The 24,083-nt window shown below is 47.7% G+C and overlaps 1 protein-coding gene across 1 annotated transcript in view; it reads right to left on the bottom strand.

Annotated features, from left to right (window-relative positions):
- Nucleotides 1-23,112, bottom strand: part of C4H11orf24 (chromosome 4 C11orf24 homolog) — a 58,059-nt gene extending 34,947 nt beyond the window's left edge. Inside the window, exon 1 of the mRNA XM_045017053.1 lies at nt 22,989-23,112. The gene's annotated coding sequence lies outside the window, so the exon portion shown is untranslated. The remainder of the gene's footprint in view (nt 1-22,988) is intronic.
- Nucleotides 23,113-24,083: the final 971 nt, after the last annotated feature.

The following is a 24,083-nucleotide window of genomic DNA, read 5'->3' as shown; positions in this document are numbered from 1 at the left end:
GTGCAGTAGATGAAGCAAGGCTATTTGCCTTCTGCAGGGAGCTGCACGAGGGCAGAGTTTGGTAGCCAGTGCAGAGCGTCAAGATGAAACTCGCCAAGCATCAGATTCATGATGATGTCGGTAAGACACACACAAGACCAATAAGGCAGGTCCAGCCTCAGTTTTGAGCTTGGAGTAGAGATGAGCAACAGCACAGATTCACTCTCTGGGATAATGACAATCCTTTGGGATTTCACTCTGGCATGGTTTAACACAGTTAAAATTTATACAGACATAGCTATCTCAACCAGATATGCTAAAAAGCCACCACCCCCTAGCAACATAGCCATGCCAACAAAAACCCCAGAGTAGACACAGCTCTCCTGAGAGAAGAACACTTAATTAATGTGGTTTGGGGAGGTGGCATTCCTCCACTGGCAGAAAAAAACTCCTGTTGGCATATACTGCATCTACACTAGGGGGCTATACCAGCCTAGCTACACTGACACAGCCTGTGCAAGGGTAACAAAAAAACTCCACAGGAACAACAATTATAAGAATGAACCAACAGAAAACCTTATTGCAAGTAGTCCCTATTATAAAGAAATGTCTGTCTTAAAACAGAGAATGGTGCTTTAATTTCTGCAGCTATGCCTACTCAGAGATGGCAGCTGTTCTGAAAAGGTCACTGTACATTTTGCCCTTCAGGGCCATAACAGCATGTTGCAGAGAAACAGGAACACAACAGCTGGAATAGGTATAGCTGAAGGGAAAATAGGGATAATTAGAAAAAGAGGCATAGTTTGCATTAATGCACCCTGTGCGCTTCCAGTGTGGCAAACATCACCTACTGCCCAGCATCCAGGCTGCAGCTGTAATGTCTGCACACATGGAAATAGAAAAGGGCTAGGAAGGTTAAACACAGCCAGGCAGCAATGAAATCCCATATATTCGGTAGCAACATTTCTACACCTGCTTTATAGGGAAAAGCCTAACATGCAGCTCGGAGAATCATAAACAGAGTCCCACACACTGCAACACTTATTCGCTATCAGAGAACAAACATACTGCGAGGTCTCTTCCCACCCCGTAGTTGACTATTGAAAACCAAGAGCCACCACCATACTCCTTTTAGGATTATCTTCCTCATGTGATGCTTTCAGCAGCTATGAAGTCTCTGCCTCACAAAAGTCTTCCTTAAGAAAATGATTAAAAATCCCCAAGCAAGTTTGTCAAAGGAAGCTTCAGAGAGATATTTTAGGAGACTATGTCTTAGGGGATAGGTAAACTTCTCTCCCATTCTAAGTCACCAGCTCAAGCCTGGCCCAGCTTGATAGAGACCAGAGGTCCTTGTTCAATGGCTTTTGGTAGCCTACATGAAATACTGTAGTGCTCCTAAGTCCAGATGCCAGTAGACTGCTTCACAATTTGTACTGTGCAAGATCTGTACCACCAGTCACAGCAAAAGGCCAAGGACTGAATGGGGACAGGAAGATAGTTCTCTGAGCCTTAAAGACAGGTGAAAAGCAAGGTACACTAGCAGGACAGCAGTGGAGGAAGCTTGCACTGCTGATATCAAATTTTGTACCTGTTCTTTAATAACTAGAGCAGTGGTTTTCAACCTGTGGTTGGTGGCGCATGTCTAAGATTTCCAATGGGATCCGCACCTCCATTTGAAATTTTTTTAGGGATCTGCAAGTGAAAAAAGTTTGAAAACCACTGAACTAGAGGACTTCAATCTTCAGGGTTGTCAACTGAGCAGTATTACATTCATTTAAACAAAACAAGAGACCTATTGTACCCATTTAAAAGCTCATCTACCCTAGTTCCTGGGTAATAAGTTTCAGCCTTTCCAGCCCTCTCTCATCCAGAGTGCAAGTGGTTCCTTATTGTTATCTGGGGTTTATACTTGTATCCCAAGGTCAACACTATGCCCAGCACTGGGCAAGGGGTCAGTCTGTGCTGGGAGCACAGTAGTTACATTTGAAAGAGGTGCTTTGTCCAGGAGTTGGTAATACATTTTAATGTTTTTAGAAGGTCTCTCTTTGTAAATCAATATATTATACAACTAAACTAGTGTTGTATTGTAAAATAACCAAAGGTTTTCAAAATGTCTAAGAAGTATCATTTAAAATTAAATTAAAATGTTAATCTTATGCCGCCAGCCCACTCAGCCCACTGCTGGTCTGGGGTTCTGTTCACCTAAGCCGGCAGTGGGCTGAGCGGGGCGTGCAGCCGGGACCCCAGACCGGCAGTGGACTGAGCGTCTCAGCCCACATACAGTGGGTACCTACCTTCTCCCTGATTCTGGCCCATTCTCTTCCTCTCTCTGCACTGAGCTGAGGGTGGGAGTGCACTGAGCACAGGGCTGGGGGTGAAGGGTCTGGCCAGGAGCTAGAACGAGGGAGGGGGCTCAGGATTGGGGCAGGTGGTTTGGGTGTGGGGGCACTTACCTGGGCAGCTCCCGTTTGGTGCTCAGGGTGGGGGTGGGGATGTGGGGAGTGCATGAGTCAGGATGTGGGGGGTGCAGGGCTCAGGGCAGAGAGCTGGGTGTGTGTGGAGGGGTGGTCAGAGCAGGGGGCTGGAGGGGATATGCCCCTATTCCACCACCCCCCCTTCCCCAAGGCCCTGCCCCCGTTTCTTCTCTGCTTCCGCCAGGAGCAGCAAGCACACTGACTCTGCTCCTTCCCGACCCCCTCCCTTGCAAGGGTCATCAGCTGATCGGCTGGCAGGGAGGGAGGGACGGAGAGGTGGAGGGCAGGCAGGAACCCAGCACACTATGGGAAGAGGCAGGCGAGCCATCAGGACCAAGCTTCTGCCCCCTGCCCCCACAGGAGGGGATGGGGGAGGGGGAGAAAAGTGGGCCAGACAGGATTTTTAATGGCACGCTGCCGCCTGCCTGGACTCTGGCAGGCAGCAGCATGCCATTAAAAACTGGCTCGCGTGCTGTCAGGGCTGAGATGGGGAGGGGCTCAGGGCCACAGCAGGGAGAGGCATGTCTCCCTGCCAGCCCCAGCACAGACCTGCTGCAGCCGAGGGAGAGGCGCCTCTCCCTCCCCCCCCAGCCCAGGTACTGCTGCAGGGGGAGACAGCTGGGGGGAGGTGCAAAGGGAGTCCTCTCTCCCCACTGTAGCCCCCAGGCAGCCTGCACCCCAAACCCTTCATCTCCAACGCCACCCCAGAACCCACCACCCTGCACCCCATCCCTAAGCCCCTCAGCCCCACCCCCACCACATGAATTTTATGTGCACCAATATGGAGGTGATGTGGCATCACCTCTGTATTATTGTGCCCAAAATTCATTCCGCGCATGCGTGGGAAAAGTTAGAGGGAACACTGCCCAGCGGTGGAACAGATTGTGGACATTACTCAGGTGACCGGACACAGTCAGGTCTCCTTTTCTACCAGACTTTCTGGTTGAAAACCAGACACCTGGCAACCTCTAGGCAGGTCCTGTATGCCCTTGGAATGGCAGATGGATTCTGTGTCCCTGCCTCAGCTCCGGGAGGCTGTAGTAGCGTGGCAGACATGAAATGGTACATTGTATTTAGAGGGAAGATCTCACCGGGCAGATCTCACTAATAATAAACAAAAAGATCTACACTGAAAAAAATTAAGTTCTGTATGAAACTGTGGAGGAACTAACTCCGGCATGTGTCAGAGAAGGCAGCACTTCTAGCTCTCAGTCAGTTTATACTCAGCCACCTAGAACAGCCCCCTCCCCAGTGCTAGGTATTTCTTGTAGGCAATTTACAGGAGCTCTGCACTTCGACTGTCTGCACTGCATTATTAGGTAACTGCTGGGGCAGAGCACACAACAGAATAAGTGCCCTGCAGCAAAGATTAGATGTTCACACCATGTTATTTATTATGACAACCGACTGAAAGGGAATTAAACCTGGAATACAGCTCAACAAATCCTTTGGCACAGAGACTGGAATAGAAAGCTGTTCCTTCCCACATCTTAACAACTGCAACATCAGACAATTTGTCACCACTAAAACTGTTTGTAGCCCATTTGTCTAAGTCTTGGCGTTTTGTACATGCTGTATATTTATATGCTTTTGTTTCCCTCTTCTATTCACCTTCCCGGAGCCAAAAAAAGGCTGAGCTACTCAACAACTGAGATGAGCTCCCATTCCTTTCCCATGCCCCAACAAGGCCCTGTGCACCGCCTTCCTCCTCCCCTCCCTTCATCCCTGGGGCACACCTCCCCAAGGCAGTGATCTGAAGCACCAGATTGGCTGTATCTGGATCTCTGTACTCTCTTGAATATCCCCTCCCACAGAACTGCGCAAGCTCCAAGCATTACTGCTTCCAGCCTGCATCTATCAAGCAACCAGCAGCTTTGGATACAACATGGTAATAGAGATCACAGATTTCACCATCCTGATACTGCATGGGCATCCTCCTGCAACGCCAGACTATGCCCACCTACATTTTAAGGGGGTTGCACCTTTCCTGCCAATTTCAATCAAACTTGAAGCCTGACCTCAAACTCATCTGAGCTCATTAAGAGTCTAATTTGAGACCAGTTACAATGCCCTTTATATATCATCCAAACAGTGAAAGGTGTGAAGCAGCCAAGTGTACCAGATACAAGCAGCATGTGGTATTTTACACAACCAATAAAGCAAACAATTTGATTTTTCGTGTAAGTTGAAGATGTAGTCACTCCCCACATAGAAACACTACTGTAATGAACATCAGCTACAGAGTTTAAAAAATAAAAATCTAGAAATTCTGGAGTTGACTGAATATTTCTCATTTAAAAACTTCTCTAATGAGAGACCTATACCTTAACTCTTAAAAATTAAATTAAGCTATACACACTCAGCTCTTTTAAATCTTTGCTCAGTTAGTTGTTCTAATTCAGCCATGCATGGGAAAAGGTTTTCATGCAGATCGCTTACATTGCCTTGGTTTCAAGGCTTATGCCCACCGTGCAAATCTTAATTAAATTTAACAATGCTCAGTCAGAACTGCTGCTGACCAGCCAATGTAGAGGCTGTTCATATGGTTTTAAACAGAAAATAGTGCAAAGGTGCAACTGAATGTAGCTCCCTCCATATTTGCATAGCGAAGGTAATGGTGTGTATATTTACATAAGTTTCAAGTGTGTCACGTGCACCTATTTTTGTGCCTAGTTGCCTGCACAGTACATGTGCGTTCATCTGCCAGGCTTCCACAAGCACACACACAGACAGCCAAGTGTTGAAAACACTGCCCTAAATAACTCTTTAGTGCTAGCTACACAGACGCACATGTGAAACTGCTTTTCTGGGAGCTGTGCTCAAAGACTTCACTGTGGGATGCTTATCACATGCTAAACCAGGACCCAACACCTAAAGGGACATTTGGATGCAACATATTATGTTGGCTTCCAGCACAGGGGGGGGCAGGATAACTCAGTGGTTTGAGCATTGGCCTGCTAAACCCAGGATTGAGAGTTCAATCCTTAAGGGGGCCACTTAGGGATCTGGGGCAAAAATCAGTACTTGGTCCTGCTAGTGAAGGCAGGAGGCTGGACTGCATGACCTTTCAGGGTCCCTTCCAGTTCTAGGAGATATACCTATCTCCAATTATTATTATTATTTTTTTAATCGATCCTGCAAAAATGCTGCTTGCCTCTCCTCTTTTGCTGTAAGTCTACTGCCAGTGGTCCTCAACCAGAGGATCATGTACCCCTGGGTACACAGGAGTCTTTTAGGGGGGTACATCAACTCATCTAGATATTTGCCTAGTTTTACAACAGGCTACATAAAACACACTAGCAAAGTCAGTACAAACTGAAATTTCACACAGATAATGACTTGTTTATAGTGCCCTATATACTATACACTGAAATGCAAGTACAATATTTATATTCCAAATGATTTATTTTATAAATATATGGTAAAAATAAGCAATCTTTCAGTAATAATGTGCTGTGACACTTGTGTCTTTTTGTCTGATTTCATAAGCAAGTAGTTTTTAAGTGAGATGAAACTTGGGGGCATGCAAGACAAAAATCAGACTCCTGACAGGGCTACGTACAGTAGTCTGGAAAGGTTGAGAGCCACAGGGCTAAGGCACTGACAAGGGAGACCAGGGTTCAATTCACAGCTACACTACAGACTTCCTGGGTGACCGGGGGTAAGTCACTTAGTCTCTCTGTAGCTTAGGTCCCCATCTGTAAAACAGGGATAGTAGCACTCACAGGGGCATTGTGTGGACAAATACATTGAAGATCATGAGGTGCTCAGATACTACAGTGGTGGGGACTATGTAATTAAGATTGAAAGGCACAGGAGGGTACTGCCAAGAAGCAGCTAGATTTCCAAAGTTCTTACTTCAAATCACTATAACAGATTTATTCTAATGTACCATTTATTGTTCTTCTATGTAGGTACTTATACTCCATTCAGCAGCGAAGTGTCTGAGTGCTTATTGTAATATAACAGGCAGCTTCACCCTATGAGCCCACAAGTCCCTGTGTAAGACTTCATACAAGAGGGACTGCAGCCTTGCTCTAATCTTAGTCTATGATCAGCAGCCTGGTTTTCACTCTAGATCCCTACACATGCCACTTCATCCTATGGAAACGACCGGTGAGCTACCACATAAAACGGCCTCAGCTGAATGCATATTGGGTCCTATAGCACAGCTGAAATCTGCCTTGTCTCAGCCTGTAGGCACACTGCATGGCCATTCTTGGCCACAATGTGCCCCTCTCCTTACCATTTGAGTTGGATTATGGCCAAACTCTCTACATGACACTGAACCTACACAATGTGTGTTTAAAATGGGTATAATAAAATACATCAGTTCCTGGTAAGTGTTTCTTTCGGTATACACTCAAAGTGTGGTACTAGTTTGCATAAATATTGATCATCAACATAAATACCATGTTTGAAATGGATGCGAGTCCAAGACTTTCAGATTCTACTCTCCCCTACCCCCAATGACAGATTTGTATATCAGCTCTTCCTGGGATTTAGTGGTTTGTTTTTTCGCTAAGCGACTACCCTCTGGCCTGGATGGCCACTGTCAGAGTTTTTAAGAGGAACTAAAAAGCAAAAATAACATTTGGTTTACCCTTTTCAATGTACAAAGATGATCTCAAACATAATTAACAAGGCAGTGAAAGAGGTTCTTATTTGAAAAAAATCAAGATTAGATCCTCACTTTGTTGGAAGTCTCAGGCAAGATACATCTCTACCTCGATATAACGCTGTCCTCGGGAGCCAAAAAAATCTTATTGCGTTATATTGAATCTGTTTTGATCCGCCGGAATGTGCAGCCCCCCCGGTATCACTGCTTTACCACGTTATATCTGAATTTGTGTTATATCAGGCTGCGTTATGTCGGGGTAGAGGTGTACCTGAAGCACTTTATTAGTGATGTCACATGAGGCTATGACCCAACGTGTCCAGAAGCCTCAAAGAATCTTTTTGAGAGTCCCAGGACAGGTAGGAAAGTTATTAACAGAGAGCTAAATGAACACCTTTAGTGAACACATAGTAGGTTTCAGATTACAAAGACCAGCTGTTCTCCAAGCATCTTCCAAAGTTAATCAATACACAAATTATATCTTGTAACCAAGTAGCTACTAGATTAAATAAAAAATGAATTTAATCAAAAAAGAAACATTTTATCGACTAATTACATCTCACAGGAGAGAAAATTTACAGAGAAAAAACTCAATTTCCAAAATAGTCTTCATTAGGAATGGGCCCATCTAGCACTCACTGATGCAACAACACTAATAGCAGAAGCAATTCATTTCCTCTCCCAGTAATTGAAATTTTGATGTACTTTTTTCCATAAAAAAACAAACCAGTATTACAAGTATGCTGCAAAAGGTATGAAATTTAAAAGAGTTACATCCACATTTTCTCATTTGCTTCTTTCCTAAAGTTCTTCTGTAACTACTGCTTCCCCATGGACACAGAATTCAAAATTGCATCAGTCCCTATGAATCCCAACGACAGCAAAGGTCCAAATACGGAACCTCATACACCAGGTGACAAAACATCACCCACTGCAAATAAAAAGTCTAAAGTTTACTCCAAGGCCTTACCTCTTTCCATCCCAGATCACTAAGCACTACACAGAGCAAATATCTGAATCAGATTGACCTTCATCGTGATAGCATTATACATATATTCAGATTCTGTCCTGACTCAGAACCTATACAAATAAAGCTGGCACTGGGTTACAGTAGTTAGTTGGATTTCGTCCCAAAAAGTTGTATGGTGTTGCTGTAGACAACTAAATATCTGCTTGTGATACATCACTGAAGTGGCTGCTTGTAAGTTGAAAGTGAAGCCATTTCCATGTGTGAAAAGTACTTGGGGATCCTTCATGATGAAAGATGCTATATAATCCTAAAAGGACATTATAACCCAGCTGCATCACATCCATCACTGAAATGGAGCAATACACTGAGACACAGACCATCAAAGCCTCAATATCAACTGACTGAGAAGATGAAATAGGTTTTGCACACTTCATGCAGGCAATAATCAGGATTAATTTACAAGGAGGACTAAAGGGGACCAAAAAAACAAACAAACAAAAAAATCACACACACTCAAGGATGAAGGGAGTCTGCTCCTTTAAAAGAGGATCCCAGATTTTCATAGAAGCGATTCAGCATGTTACCTAGATGGATGAGCGAGAAGTTCTTTTGTTTTCATTTTTTCAAGTTAATGATACCCTGAATTCTGAAACAAAGCCCTGCTGGAGAGAGAGAATGAATGATTTTCCAGGTAATAGTCACAGATCCATATTCTAATACACTTTTTTTTTTTTTTTTAAAAAGACCTGCTCAGAACAGAACGTGAATGGAAAACATTCACACATCTGAAACTCTTATGAGCCTTACTGAATAAGTTTTTTTACCAAACAAATACAAAAATGGAACCTGCGTGTAATCGCTCAGAGCAAGTTGTTCTGAGTAACCTCCACAGCAATGCCCAACTAATTATACTAACAAAGTGGTACAGAAAGGTTCATAGATTTAAAGCCAGAAGGGACCATTTGATCACCTAGGGATAAGCTTTCCACAGCTATCTCCAATGGAAGCAACAACTGATTGAATTTTTCCCCTCCAAACCTTCACTTGTGTAACTTTAGGGGAAATGGAAATCTCTTCATGGATTAGTTATAAGATTTGGTTTCTTATTATGTATAAGAAAAAGAAATTATACATGTACTCAAACTCCCATAGTCATGAACATAGCACAACTGTCATCTCTGCTTCTTGTGAATTTTAACTGTTTAATTCTGAGAAAAGGAGACAGTCAGATAATAAAGTGTACTAAATAAGAGCTTAGTCCTGCAAAGGGATTTATCACATGGAAAAATGTGCACAGAGAATCCAAAGACTACTTTTTAATTAGCAACTACAACTAGGATGTCAAGCTTTTCAATATAAGCATGTATTATGGTCATGCTTTCTAAGAACCTACAGAGAAATACGTGGCTTCTCTGTTAAGCCAGGGTGCTAGACCCCTACATAAAGATTCAGAGAAATTACTGCTAATCCATGCTGAGATGCGCACCTTGTTAGAGTCAACCAGGATTTACTAGAATCTAGAGCATTTCTTGAGGTAAAAAAACACTAGAAATTACAATAGAGAGGGCCCCTGATGGGAAAACCCTCCTGGGAGAGCCACGCTTGAAAGGAAAGATTAGACTGATGTTTCTATTCTATTATTTAAGATACTAATAAAGCCTTGGCTCAGGAAGGTTTACGGGAAGTGTGCACGCATGTGTGTGCGTGAGAGAGAGGAGCATATACTCTCTTCAGAGCAGTTCTTACACCTTCTCACAAGGTGTTTCTAGCCCACTCCAGTTTGCATTTTTACACTGTAAAGACAGCAGTTTCCCATTGGTGTTAAGGTAAATATGAGAACGAAAATTTAATAAGAGAAAAAAATTAAACTAATTTTCCTTTGCCATTAGATGTGATATCACCCAACTGTAGACCACATTCACAAAATTAGAGCAAAATATTATTTGTTTTACTGTTGCAATTAGAGGCACCAACCAAGATTGGGAGGGACCCCATTGTGCTAGGCGCGGCACATACCCATAAGACAATCTCTGCCACAAAGAACTTATCTAAATAGATGAGATAGGATCCCCATTTTACAGATGGGGAACTGAGGCACAGGAAGTCAGTGTGTTTGTGGCAGCGGTGGGCATTGAAGCCAGGTCTCTCTCAAAATCCAGTTCAGTGCCTACCTTCAATATGAAAGCACAGATCTAGCCAAAGGATCATTAAAGCAGTTTTAGAAACTTCTAAGAAAGACTGTTCTACTTTCCTTGTGTTTTTAATATCTAAAAAACACCCACTACGTTTTAAAAGCATTCTGGGCTTGATGCAAACTGAGAAGCCGGGATATAGTGCAAGCAGCTCAGATGAATGTCACGGAAGTCATTCTGATGGCTTACTGGACTAGATGCACAGGCGCCAATTACTTCTCTTCAACCAGTTTGCCTTTACTAACACTCATGCAAACTATTAATCCCTTCTCCTCCATTAGGGATGAATTCCAACCCCAACACCCATTCACGTGTGTGTACCCAGTTCCTGTTGGACTTCCCTCTCCCCTTGGACTTGTTCCACAGCAGTTCTGAGTGGGTCCAGATGGACAAAAATCCTTCTTATGGTGGAAACTCACAATGCATGCACTCCTAACTGCATTCTTGCTGGCAGGAGAAATTTATTGGGCCTGCAATGGAAAACAAAGCAAACATAAGCCAGGATTCAGAAGAGCTACAGTTAAAATCTTCCAACATGTGCAAGAGCAGAATAAATATTGAAAATAATATTTTGTATTTCTGCGGTGCTTGCACTCAGACTATGAAAGCATTTTACAAAAAGGGATGGGGTGGAGGAAGTTTATCCTGTTTTTCAACAGAAAGAGATGAAGGTCAGGATTCAGCAAAGCACATGCTTAAATCCTACTGAATTAATGAGATGTCCTAGTCTACACACAGAAGTTGCACTGGTTTAACTTAAATCAGTTTAAAACCAGATTTAGCTAGACCAGTGCAACTCCTGTTTGGACACTGTGGAAGCTAAACTGAAGTAAGCATCCACACAAGGATTTACATCAGTTTAACAGTTATTTTTATACCAATTTAAGTTAAACCAGTATAACTTTTGTGTATAGGCAAGCGCTAAAGCATGCGCTCAAGTGTTCTGCTAAATGGGAGCATAAGTGTTGCTCAAAGTCTGGCAGCAAGCCAGTGGCAAAATGGGGAATAGAACCCTATAGAGTGCAGTCTCTCAGGGTATGTCTACACTACAAGAGTAGTTCGATTTAACTTAGGTCGAATTTGTGGATTCGACCTGATGAATTCGAATTTGTGTATCCACACTAAGGACACTAATTCGACTTTGTGAGTCCACACTAACGGGACAAGCGTCGACATTGGAAGCGGTGCATTCTGGGCAGCTATCCCACAGTTCCCGCAGTCCCCGCTTCCCATTGGAATGCTGGGTAGAGCCCCCAATGCCTTCTGGGGGAAAAATGTGTCGAGGGTGGTTTTGGGTAACTGTCGTCATTCAACCGTCACTCCCGCCCTCTCTCCTTGAAAGCGCCGGCGGGAACTCTGTTCGCGCACTTTTCTGGTCAGTGACAGCGCGGACGCCACAGCACTGCGAGCATGGAGCCCGCTGCGATCATCGCTGCACTTCTGGCCGTTGTCAACTCCTCGCACCTTATTGAACACCTCTTCCACAGTCAGCTGCTGAGAAATCGGGCGAGGAGGCTCCAGCAGCGCGGTGAGGACATGAAGTGTGAGAGTGGCACAGACCTCTCACAAAGCACGGGATCCCGCGCCGCGGAGATCATGGTGGCAATGGGTCACGTTCATGCTATGGGACGGCGATTCTGGGCCCGGGAAACAAGCATGGACTGGTGGGACCGCATAGTGCTGCAGGTCTGGGATGAATCACAGTGGCTGCGAAACTTCAGGATGCGTAAGGGCACTTTCCTTGAACTGTGTGACTTGCTGGCCCCTGCCCTGAAGCGCCAGGACACCCGGATGCGAGCAGCCCTGACTGTGCAGAAGTGAGTGGCCATAGCCCTCTGGAAACTTGCAACGCCAGACAGCTACCGGTCAGTAGCGAACCACTTTGGCGTGGGCAAATCTACCGTGGGGGTTGCTGTGATGCAAGTAGCCCACGCAATCGTTCACCTACTGCTCTCAAAGGTGGTGACCCTGGGAAACGTCCAGGTCGTCATAGATGGCTTCGCCGCGATGGGATTCCCAAACTGCGGAGTGGCTATAGATGGCACTCACATCCCTATCCTGGGACCGGCCCACCAGTATATTAACCGAAAGGGCTACTTTTCAATGGTGCTGCAAGCACTGGTGGACCATAGGGGACGTTTTACCAACATCTACGTCGGGTGGCCGGGCAAGGTTCATGACGCGCGTGTGTTCAGGAACTCTGGTCTGTTTAGACGCCTGCAGGAAGGTAGTTTCTTCCCGGACCACAAAGTAAGCGTTGGGGATGTGGAGATGCCTACAGTGATCCTCGGGGACCCAGCCTACCCGCTAATGCCCTGGCTCATGAAGCCCTATACAGGCGCCCTGGACAGTGACAAGGAGCTCTTCAACTACCGGCTGAGCAAGTGCAGAATGGTGGTGGAGTGTGCTTTCGGACGTCTCAAGGGGAGATGGAGAAGCTTACTCACTCGCTCGGATCTCAGCAAAACCAATATCCCCATTGTTATTGCAGCTTGCTGTGTGCTCCACAATCTCTGTGAGAGCAAGGGGGAGACCTTTATGGCGGGATGGGAGGTTGAGGCAAATCGCATGGCTGCTGATTACGCTCAGCCAGACACCCGTGCGATTAGAAGAGCCCAGCGGGAAGCGCTGTGCATCCGGGAGGCTTTGAAAGCTAGGTTCCTCAGAGAGCAGGGTAACCTATGACCGTCCAGTCTCTTTACAGAGAAGCTGAACCTGCCCCTGTTTCAGTTACTATTGACTTTTTTCAGCGGTTACATACCCCGTTCACCAGGTTTCCCCCCTTCCAACAGACGTTTAAAAATAAAGTTATTGGAACATTTTTAATTAACAAAGTTTTCTTTACTAATGAATTCTCGTTCAAGGGTTCCAACAGGGACGCAGACTGTGGTGGGTACGGTGTGCAGTGATGTACAGACCGCTTCTACACTCGAGGACTGACAGGCTCCTGCTCCTACAGCGGTCTCTGGGGGGGAGGACGGTTACCGGAGGGTGTGCAGGAAGGGGTGGGTTTGCAGGAAGGGGTGAGGGGTGTGTGGGAAGGGTGAGTAGGTGTGGGGGGATGATGGCTCTGGCTGGGGCTCAGGGCATCGGAGAGGTTCATGGCTAGGGTGGAAGGGCATGGTAAGGGCAGCCTGCCTTGCCATTTGTGGATGCCAGGCGCTCGGACCCTGGGGCAACATACACCTCCCAGACTGACCTGTGGTAGCAGACACCTCGCAGAGTGACCCGGGTGCCTAGTGACTGCACTCTGTGTGTGACCTGCTGTTGATCCTGCCCCCATGTCTGTACCCTGTTAATGGTGGCTGTCCTATGCAATTAACAAACCCCTCCCCCCCCTCACACAAAGTCTTCTGCGAAGAAACATGACGGAAACAGTAATGAACAGCAAACTATTTTTAATACTCAACTACACAGTTGGGGGATGAAACTGGGATTTGGGATCGGGTGAGCCAGGAAGGCAAGCAATTCTCATACTTTAGGGAATGAGAGCTGTTTGGTACATGAGCGCTCTGCTGGGGTGGAGTGACAGTTTTCACGGCCCCTAGCACCCCTCCTTCTTGTGATTTTGGGTGAGGGGGGGACAGGACTTTGTGGCGGGGGAGGGTGGTTGCAGATACAGTTCAGGGGGGCTCTCTGCTCCTGCCTGCGGTCCTGCAGAACATCCACAAGGCGCCGGAGCGTGTCCGTTTGCTCCCTCATTAGTCCAAGCAGCGTTTGAGTCGCCTGCTGGTCTTCCTGCCACCACCTGTCCTCCCGTTCGCTGTGTGAGCGCTGCTGCTGAGAGAGGGTCTCCCTCCACTGGCTCTGCTGGGCCGCCTCGGCTCTGGAGCAGGCCATCAGTTCAGCGAACATCTTGTCCCGAGTCTTTTTCTTTCGCCGCCTAAGCTGCGCCAGCCTCTGTGAGGGGGATGCCGGGGCAGTTCGGGAAAGAGCCGCAGCTGTGTGATGGGAAAAAGGAAGTGATTTCCTTCCAAAGATACATGTTTGCGAACACTGAACACAGTCTACTCAGTTTCTGTGAACAAGACCATACAGGGCACCTAATCTCATGTGCTCTCAGGACAAGTTCGAATTTTCGGCATTCGCTTTCATTGCCTGGGGTCTTGCACTGGAGATCGGACAAGCGGGGCAGGACAGCAGAATCCGTGTAGCAGCCAGGCCTGGTAAGCTGTAAACTTTAGGCTGCTTAACAGTTAATGGATAGCAGTGCCCTCCTGCTGCAGGCAATCTGGAAAGCATAAAGTCTGACCCTGTTCCAGCCCCTCACGGCTGTCCCCGGGAAAGATCCCTGTATGCTTTTCCTCTGCAGCCTCCAACACGTGGCTGTTAAACGACGGTCATTGTTATGCAAAGGAAAAGTCAAGCATTCACAATAGTAACATTAAAGTAATTCCCCTAATTAGATGCAGCAGTCGCCGAGCGAGATCACCCTGAGGCGGGTCTCCAGGAGAAACAGAGCGCATGCTGCGTGAATCCCTGCACAGACCAGGGCCCTATGCTGCGATACTGGTCGAGGCAATGCTCCCATTATACCTCAGGATGGCCTGGCGCGGAAGAGTGTGCTTCCACGGAGCACCCAACAAGGCACCTCTCCCCAGGAACCTCCTGCGGAGGCTTTTCGAGTACCTCTCCGAGAGCTTCGTAGAACTGTCCCAAGAGGATTTCTGTTCGATCCCTATATGCATTGACCTTTTTATATCGTTTTTATTCCTGTTTTTTAAAAAATAAATGTTTACATGTTTATAGCACTTACCGACTGATCCTTCCCCTGATTTGGAGTCCGGGTTAACGGCCGGGGAGGGTTGGTAGGGGATCTCTGTGAGGGTGATGAAGAGATCCTGGCTGTCGGGGAAAGCAGTATTGTAACCGCTGTCGCCTGCCTCGTCCTCCACAAACCCTTCCTCATCTTCCCCATCGGCGAACATCGCCGAGGAACTGCCCGTCGACACTATCCCATCCTCAGAGTCCACGGTCACTGGTGGGGCAGTGGTGGCAGACCCACCGAGAATGGCATGCAGTGCCTCGTAGAAGCGGCATGTCTGGGGCTGGGCTCCGCAGCGTCCGTTTGCCGCTTTGATTTTTTGGTAGCCTTGTCTCAGGTCCTTGATTTTCACGCGGCACTGCGTTGCATCCCGGCTGTATCCTCTGAGTGCCATGGCTTTGGAGACCTTCTCGTAGGTCTTTGCATTCCGTTTTTTGGAGCGCAGCTCCGAAAGCACAGACTCATCGCCCCACACAGCGATCAGATCCAAGACTTCCCGGTCAGTCCATGCTGGGGCCCTCTTTCTACTCTGAGATTGCATGGACTCCTCTGCTGGAGAGCTCTGCATCGCTGCCGGTGCTGCTGAGCTCGCCACGACGTCCACACAGGAAATGAGATTCAAACTGGCCAGACAGGAAAAGGAATTCAAATTTTCCCGGTGCTTTTCCTGTATGGCTGATCAGAACATCTGAGCTCGGACTGCTGTCCAGAGCGTCAGAGTGGTGCAGTGTGGGATAGCTCCCGGAGCTAGTAAGTTCGATTTGCATCCACACCTAGCCTAATTCGACATAGCCATGTCGAATTTAGCGCTACTCCCCTCGTCGGGGTGGAGTACCGAATTCGAACTAAAGAGCCCTCTAGGTCGAATTAAATGGCTTCCTGGTGTGGACGGGTGCACGGTTAATTCGAATTAACGCTGCTAAATTCGAATTAAAGTCCTAGTGTAGACCAGGCCTCAAGTTCTGTTCTGTTCCCCTGTGTGCTAACAGACTCAGGGAATTTTCATGATTACTTTTCATATTACAGAAGCACCGAAAGGCCCAAGTCAGAGATTGTAGCCCATTTGTGCTATGCACTATACAAACTACAAAAAGATGGCCCTGTCCCAAAAGTTTACCATCCATGTGTAACACAACGGACAGATGGGGCACAAGGTAACAGTGGGACAACTATGATTAGCATAAGCAGTGAAGGTCATTAAGAAAGTTTGATGAACCTCTCTCTTTAGGAGGCAAACAAGGATTTTATGAGCTTATGAACAAACAGATCACCCACTTTCCTCCAAATATTGAGCGGGGGGGGCATTAGCTCAGTGGTTTGAGTATTGGCCTGCTAAACCCAGGGTTGAGAGTTCAATTCTTGAGGGGGCCATTTAGGGATCTGGGGCAAAAATCTGTCTGGGGATTGGTTCCCCTGTGAGCAGGGGGTTGGACTGGTTCTGCTCTGAGCAGGGGGTTGGACTAGATGACCTCCTAAGGTCCCTTCCACCCTGATATTCTCTGTCAGAACAGAGCTAGGATGGGTTTTAATTTTACGGGTGAATGGTGCTTGCAAAAAAAAAAAAAAAAAGGAAATTAAATGCAAAAGGAAGATAAAATAAAGGTCTAGGCTGATTTAATACTTCAAAAACTAGTACAGTAACTCCTCACTTAAGTCAGCCTGGTTAACATTGTTTCATTAAGTTGCTGCTCAATTAGAGAACATGCTCATTTAAAGTTGCACAATGCTCCCTTATAACATTTGGCAGCCACTTGCTTTGTCCACTGCTTGCAGAAAGAGCAGCCCGTTGGAGCTAGAGGTGGGGGCTTGGAACCAGGGTGGACCGGCAGCCCCCCTATCAGCTCCCCACTCCCTTAAGTTCCCTGAGCAGCAGCTGCCCAGCAGGCTATCAATTGCCAGCAGTTCAACTGTCCCTTCCCACACTGCCATGTGCTGCTCCACCTTAACCAAGCTCCACAATCATCATTGCTGTGTACAGTATTAAATTGTTTGTGTGAGAGATCTTTTGTCAGGCGAAAAAAATTTCCCAGAAGCCTAACATCCCCCCACACTCCATTTACATTCATTCTTATGGGAAAATTGGATTCGCTTAACATTGTTTCGCTTAAAGTAGCATTTTTCAGGAACATAACTACAACGTTAAGCGAGGAATTACTGTACTACACCTCCACCTCAATACAACGCTGTCCTCGGGAGCCAAAAAAATCTTACCGCATTATAGGTGAAACCGCGTTATAGCGAACTTGATTTGATCCACCGGATTGTGCAGCCCCCCCCCCCGGAGCGCTGCTTTACTGCGTTATATCTGAATTTGTGGCATTATAATGGGGTAGAGTTGTATCAAGTCTAAGGCTACTCAATACAGCCTTACTTAGCTGTTTCTGCACACTGCGCTTGAGCTGCTACATAGGAGATATAGTAATCTGAGGCTCCTCAAATTAAGGCTACAAGAAATGTACTTAGGCACAAGGGGACAAACAACACACAGCTACAACCTTGAATTTAGAAGATTAACTTGCTTTTCAGACAGGTAATCAGATCCAACCCATAATTAACTCCTTAGCAAAATTCACAACATTGTGAACAGATTCAACTTGAACATACACAGGTGCACTGTGTGTCATGCTGCACATATGACTGTACAACTTTGCAGTCCCTGCAGCAGAGGTGAAGCTCTTTTTGTCTCCTTTGTGACAGTGGTATGCACTTGTAGGAGATTTTTTTTTTTTTTTTTTATAAACACATAGTCAGATTGCATGAGACATTTTCTGCCACTGACCCTCAAATTTATTTCTTCCCATTTTTTTCTGCTGCCCAAGAACCCTGGCAAACTGTTTGGGCCAGACAGGAAAGGATACTTTGGTGTTGTTCTCTATTGCAATAGTCAGGAGCGATTGCACTGCCTCTCTAATGCTTCTGCTCCTTAACCTCTTGGCTACATAGGGTGGTAGTACAGGTAGGATATTTGAGAAAAATCTAGTCCAGACAAGTACAAAGAGGTGAAATGACTTGTCCTAGCCTATTCAGCAAATGAATGGCAAACCTGCATATTAGAACTGTAGAATTCCTGACCCTCAGTCCTCTCATCATTCCTTCACACCATGTTGCCTTTCATGAACTATGCACAAGAGCGTACCAGGGACCCTCTCCTTTAAGCCTTTTTTTTCCTCCCCAAAAAAATTTTTGTTGAGGATTTCTAAAGAAAGAAGTCTAACATTCCAACACACTTAAACAGATTTAAACTGCCCTGAAAGATCACCTCACCTAGCACTGAAATGCAGCCACTGCTGAAGTGGAAGCAGCCACTGCTTAACAGCACACATGAACAGACCAAAAAGAATACAGCGTCCAACTGAAATTGCAGGGAAAATATTAATGTGGCAATGACACTGCCACAAATCAGTCTAGTATCAGTAATATGTCAGCCCCATCTTCTGGAGGTTGGGGGTGCAGGCTCCAGGGTGGGGCCAGAGATGAGGGGTTTGGAGTGCAGGAAGGGGTTCAAGGTTTGAAGGGGCTCAGGGCTGGGGCATGGACTTACCTCCAGCAGCTCCTAGTCAGCGGCACAGCCAGGGTGCAGAGGCAGGCTTCCCACCTGTCCTGGCACCATGGACCTTGCTGCACCCCAGAAAGATCCACTGCTGGCCACTTCTGGGGTGCAGTGCGGTGTCGGAACAAGTAGGCACTAGCCTGCCTTAGCTGGGCAGCACCGCCAATGGGACTTAATATTGTGGTCAGCGGTGCTGACCAGAGCAACCTAGTGCTGACATGCCATGACCCAGTACTGGGTCACAACCCGAACTTTCAAAATGCTGAGTTAAGAGAGTCACTGAAGTTGTCAGAGTGAAATCCACAGCAAAGAAATCTTTCTGCAAGACGTTATACGTAAAAGCTTTGAAAACGGCTTTGCTCTTCTACTATGTGTCTAGCAGAGTCCTGTAGCTTTTTCTTGCTGGCATGTACAGGGTCCAATTAAACCTATTGAAAGCTTTAATTCGGATGAGCAATGATAAAGAAAAAGCCAACTTAACATTATGCAAGACGCCCTTCCAGTAACTCTTAGGCCTTGTCTACGCTACAGTTTTCAGGTTTTGTCGATACAATAATGCCCCTCTCACCAATTTAACTCTCCTGCTACACTACCATAATGAAGCCACCTTGACAGGCGGCATACAGGTTTTTGCGACAACGTTAGAGTGACTCAGTGCCAGTGTAGACACCGTGCTTGCTTATGTTACCCTACGTGGCTCCAGGAGATGTCCCACAATGCTCATCATGACTGCTCTGGTAAGCGGTTTTTACTCTGTTGTTGAAACGCTCCTTACTGCTGTCAAGGCTTCTGGTGCAGGGGGTCATGAGCCATGAAAGTAAAGGGTAGGCTGGGCTCCCACGATCACTATGGGCATTTCAATAACCCCTATTTGAATCTTCTTGTCTGTGAAGAAAGTCCCTGCATGTGGCTTTCTATACAGGCCAGTGTTCCTGAAGATGTGTGCACCATGCACCCTCCCTGACCACCCTGTGTTGATATCTGTGAAACAATCCCGGTGATCCACCAGTGCCTGCAATACCACAGAAATGTAGGACTTTATGTACTCCAGCACGAGATGGTCTACTGGGGCTAAAATTGGGATACGTGTGTCATCTATTGCCCCGCCGCAGTTAGGGAATCCAATTGCAGGAAACAGTGGATGGCTTTTTGGCACATTGCCCAGACTCACAGTCCTTCACAGCAGGAAGGGATTAATGGCCCTTCACACTTCCATCACCACAACCCGCACAGTGGACTTTCCAACTCCAAACTGATTCGCAACTGACCAGTAGCAGTCTGGAGTTACCACCTTTCACACAGTGATCGCGACTCACTTTTTCCCCCCCCACCATTAGGGGAGTTCTCATTTTGGTATCCTTGCAAGGTTGGGACAAGGTCCGCACACAGTTCAAAGGTGGATTCATGCATCCAAAAGTTCTGTGGTCACTGCTTGTCATCCCATAACTGCATCTCAAGCCTATCCCACCACTCGGTGCTTGTTTCCTGGGCCCAATAGCGAGAGTCCACAGTGTGTAGTTGCTCCATGAATACCAACATCAATCTTGAATTGTTTCGTTCCATGGCACACAGCAGGGTAGGCAGCATGGATTCCTGTTCAGATCTGCAGCTCATGAAATACTGCAAGATTAGCCACGTTGTGTTCATAATGCTTCTCACAAGACTGGTGAGCAGTGCAGGGTCCATGCTTTCAGGCAGAAATGGCAAGCACAAAGTTTACAGGGGCAGCTGAAAAATGGTGCAAAAATGCAGTCGAAAGCCCTTGGAATTATGGGACAGAGAAAACTGCATCATGGGGGCAGTGATCCCACCTCCATGATGCACTGTGATTCATTCCCAGAAGTCTTAGTAGGAAAAGGTGGCAATTTATAGCTACCCCACAGTGCACTGCTCCCTCTGTTGGTGCTAGAGCACCAACTGTGGACACGCTCTGCCAACACATGGAGCATTGTGTGAACATGCCCAAATGATGTAATTATAGCAGTTTATGATTGCTGACATAAACTAAATCGACTTAACTCTGTAGTGTAGACATGGCCTTCAAGAACTTGATATTAAGCTTTTTGCACCATTTTTGTCTGCATGCCCAGGATTCTTACATAAAAGTTTGTTAAGCCACTGGTAGAAGTGAGCTACTAAAGGCACTTGTTGTTGGCTATATTTTCAGGTACTCTTCTAGTGGGAAGGTAGTCAGAGAGTGTGTATTACAGGTGTCAGGTACATTTATCTGGGAGGATAGGACTTGGGAGCCCAGTAGGCTAGATTTGGCTTACAAAATATCCATTACTGATCTGGTGGTCCTCATTAAGGACTAGCTTTGCACGAAGTTTAAAGCCCCAAATCAACAAAGATTTGGGGCTTTAAACATTGCTTAACTTTATGCCTGTGTGTAGTCCCACTGGTTTCAACATAAAATCCACTCAGAAAATTAAACACGTACTCAAGTCTTTGCAGAAATAGGGCCTAAAATTTTAAAGTTCAGACAATTTGAGGAAATAAAAAAGTTGAAACACTGTCTACAAGTCATTCAAAATAGAACTAAAAAAGGGAATTTTCTTTAGTTCTTCTCCCTCCCCTTGCCCCCCCAAAAGGAAACATTCATTCTAAAAAGAAAGCTTCTGTGAATCTTCTATGTAAGTGAAAGCAGAGTGTTACAAACTAATTTAAGTTGCAATCTTAACTATAGAGTTCACAATCCAAAAAGACTACAGTACTGGTAGGAGGAAACATTTACACTGTTCTGAGACCCTTACACCTTGTGGTTTAATTGCCTAGACACTGGAGTTGGTTAATGGACCTCTTACCACACCACCTTCCAAATAATCAGTTTAAAATTATTTTTGTTTTAAAAATCAGCTGAATAAAATCACCCCATCCTCAAAGGATAAAGGCCAGAATCCTACTGTCAGACCTGGGCAATACACACTGCTTGGATAGTAAGCAAAGCTCTAATCAAAATCTGAAGGGCAAACCATTTTCACAGGATTCACATACTGACATAAGACAAGCTTAAAAGAATTGTCAAGCTGTAATGACTATCCATTTCACACATTTATTCATAGGCAGAGGAAGTGCTAGCTCATTGGGGGGTCCTAAGCATGAATATTTTGCTCTCCCCCCCCCCACTAAAAAGGCAAATAGTGGGCCACAAGCAATTGCTCAGTCTGATTATGCCTAGCACTGGCACTGCTCTTGGGCCTGGTCTTTGCCCATTTTCTAGTTGTCAAGTGTCCATAGTCACTAAGACTATGTCAGCAGCACAGCTGCACTGATGCAGCTGTAGCACTTCTGGTGAACGTGCTCTAAGCCAGAGGTTGGCAACCTTCAGCACATAGCCCACCAGGGTAATCTGCTGGCGGGCTGCGAGACATTTTGTTTGCATTGACTGTCCGCAGGCACGGCCTGCCGTGGCTCCCAGTGGCCACAGGTCGCTGTTCCTGGCCAATGGGAGCTGCGGGGGAGGCAGCAGGGTGTACTTGCGGACATAAACAAAATGTCTTGCGGCCCGCCAGCAAATTACCCTGAGGGGCCACCATGCTGAAGGTTGCCAATCCCTGCTCTAAGGTGACTGGAAAGAGTTCTCCCCTTAGCTTAATTATTCTACCTCCCAGGAGAGGTGGTATCAGCTCTCCTGCTGACATAGCACTGGCTACACCAGTGCTTAGCTCAATATAACTTCAGGTGTGAATAATCCACACCCCCGAATGACATAAATTATACCAATGTAAATTCTAGTGTAGGCAAGGTGTAAGCCCCCATATTAAGTGACAATCTTCAGTCTCAAGAAAGAGGGCCAAGGAATCAATGAGCTTGGACCGTGAACTACCCGCCTACTCCTAGAGGTGATACTTCCAGTTCAGTGCCCAGGCACACGACTGGACCCGGTCCCTGTGGCGGTACAGGGATAGCTGCTCAGACACTACCGCTGCCGTACCCGCGCCTGTGGGATAGAGAACTTCGGTCTCCAGACCACCTCTACCCAGCACTGGGTCCTGTCTCCTCCCCGCCACAGCCAGGCAGGTGGCCTGGCGCTGCTTGGCCAGGACGCGCACCTGGAGCAATGCGCCGTGGGGAACAGACACAGCCGCCGGCGACAGGTAGCCTGACACGCAGCGCGGACTCCGCCCCGTGCCAAGGCAGGGAGCAGCGGTGCAAATCCCGGGCACGCCCTCGCACAGCCGCGGGCAGGCGGCTCCTACGTGGAGCGGGCTAAGCCGGGGGGGGGCACGAAACGCCTCGCCCCCCAAGTTCCCCGCCGCTCAGCGCCCGCCCTGGCACCCAGCGCGGAGACACGCGGCGGCCCCCGTCTCAGGGCGCAGACCGCCCGCCCCCCCGACCCGGGGGCAGCGCACTCGGCCCGGGAGCACGGGGCGCCCCTGCGGGCTCGGTGCCCAGCCGCACGGGGCCCCCCACCTCTCCCGCGGCACCGGACGCGCTTACCCAGCCAGAGGCAGCCGCGCGTCCGGCCCCCGCTCCGACTCCGGCGCAGCCGCCCGGGGCCGCGGAGCTAGAATTGAAGAACCCTGCGCGGCGCCGGCCCCGCCACATGCCTCTGCCAGGCCCCGCCCCCCTGCCGCTGCCGGCCCGGCCCGGCCCCGCCGCCTCCAGCCCTTGGCCACGCCCCTACCCTGCCGCGGCCCCGCCCAGCCCATACTTTAGCCCCGCCTCTTCCCCGCCAGCGAGCGCTGCTTCCCCCTACGTTCCCGAGAAGGTGGGGGGGGGGGCTGCGCGCGCGCGGCTCCCGCCAGCCTCCGGAAGTGAGGGAAGAGGGCGGGGCTAAGCTTGGGGGCGACGCGTCAACGTGGAAGGGATTTTCCCGCTGCGCGGAAGCGGATGCTCGTTGCGCGCGGGCAGCAGCGGTAGCGGGGGCGGGCTGGGTCTCACCTGCCCTACGCGGGGGTGGCACCCAGCACCGTCCGGCGGCTCCCGAAGGCCTGCGGGGAGGATGCCCCTGACGGCCGGCTCTGCCCTGAGCCACTGAGGCGCAGGGATCCCGAGGCCGGGCACCGCGGGGGAGGGGGGCAGTGGCACCTCCCTGCCTTAGCCCACAGGAGCCTCGCAGCCACAACGTTGCTTTCTAGAGCCTGAACCAGCGGCCCTGGAGCCAGTTTATCTGCCCATGGGGCCGAAGGACTGAGTGGACTTTGGTGACCTTTGAACCCAGACTTCGAGGAGGTTGGGTACAGCGCAGCTCCTGCTTCTCCTGTTACGTCCTTAGTCTAGCTAGGGATTTGTGGCAGAATGGGCAGAACACTGTACGATTAAAAATATACCTGGTTACTCCCTTCACAGATTATCTGAGGGCGCTAAATCTAATTCAGCCCTGGCATAGGTACCCACAACTCCCATTGGTTTCAGTGAGAGCTTAACCTGCTTAGTCTCTGGCTCACAACTCTTTGGGATTGTTAGTGTTGGTTTAACTAATTTTATAACAAAATATCACCATCTCTCAGATTCCACTGCAAGAACTTTCACCTTAGGCACAAGTGACCTGTACTCATGTATTGGCATAGCAACTCTCAGTTTATTCCTCTC

Source organism: Mauremys mutica, chromosome 4 (assembly GCF_020497125.1).
Source record: "Mauremys mutica isolate MM-2020 ecotype Southern chromosome 4, ASM2049712v1, whole genome shotgun sequence".
NCBI lineage: Eukaryota > Metazoa > Chordata > Testudines > Geoemydidae > Mauremys > Mauremys mutica.
This window is presented reverse-complemented; position numbering and strand designations above follow the sequence as displayed.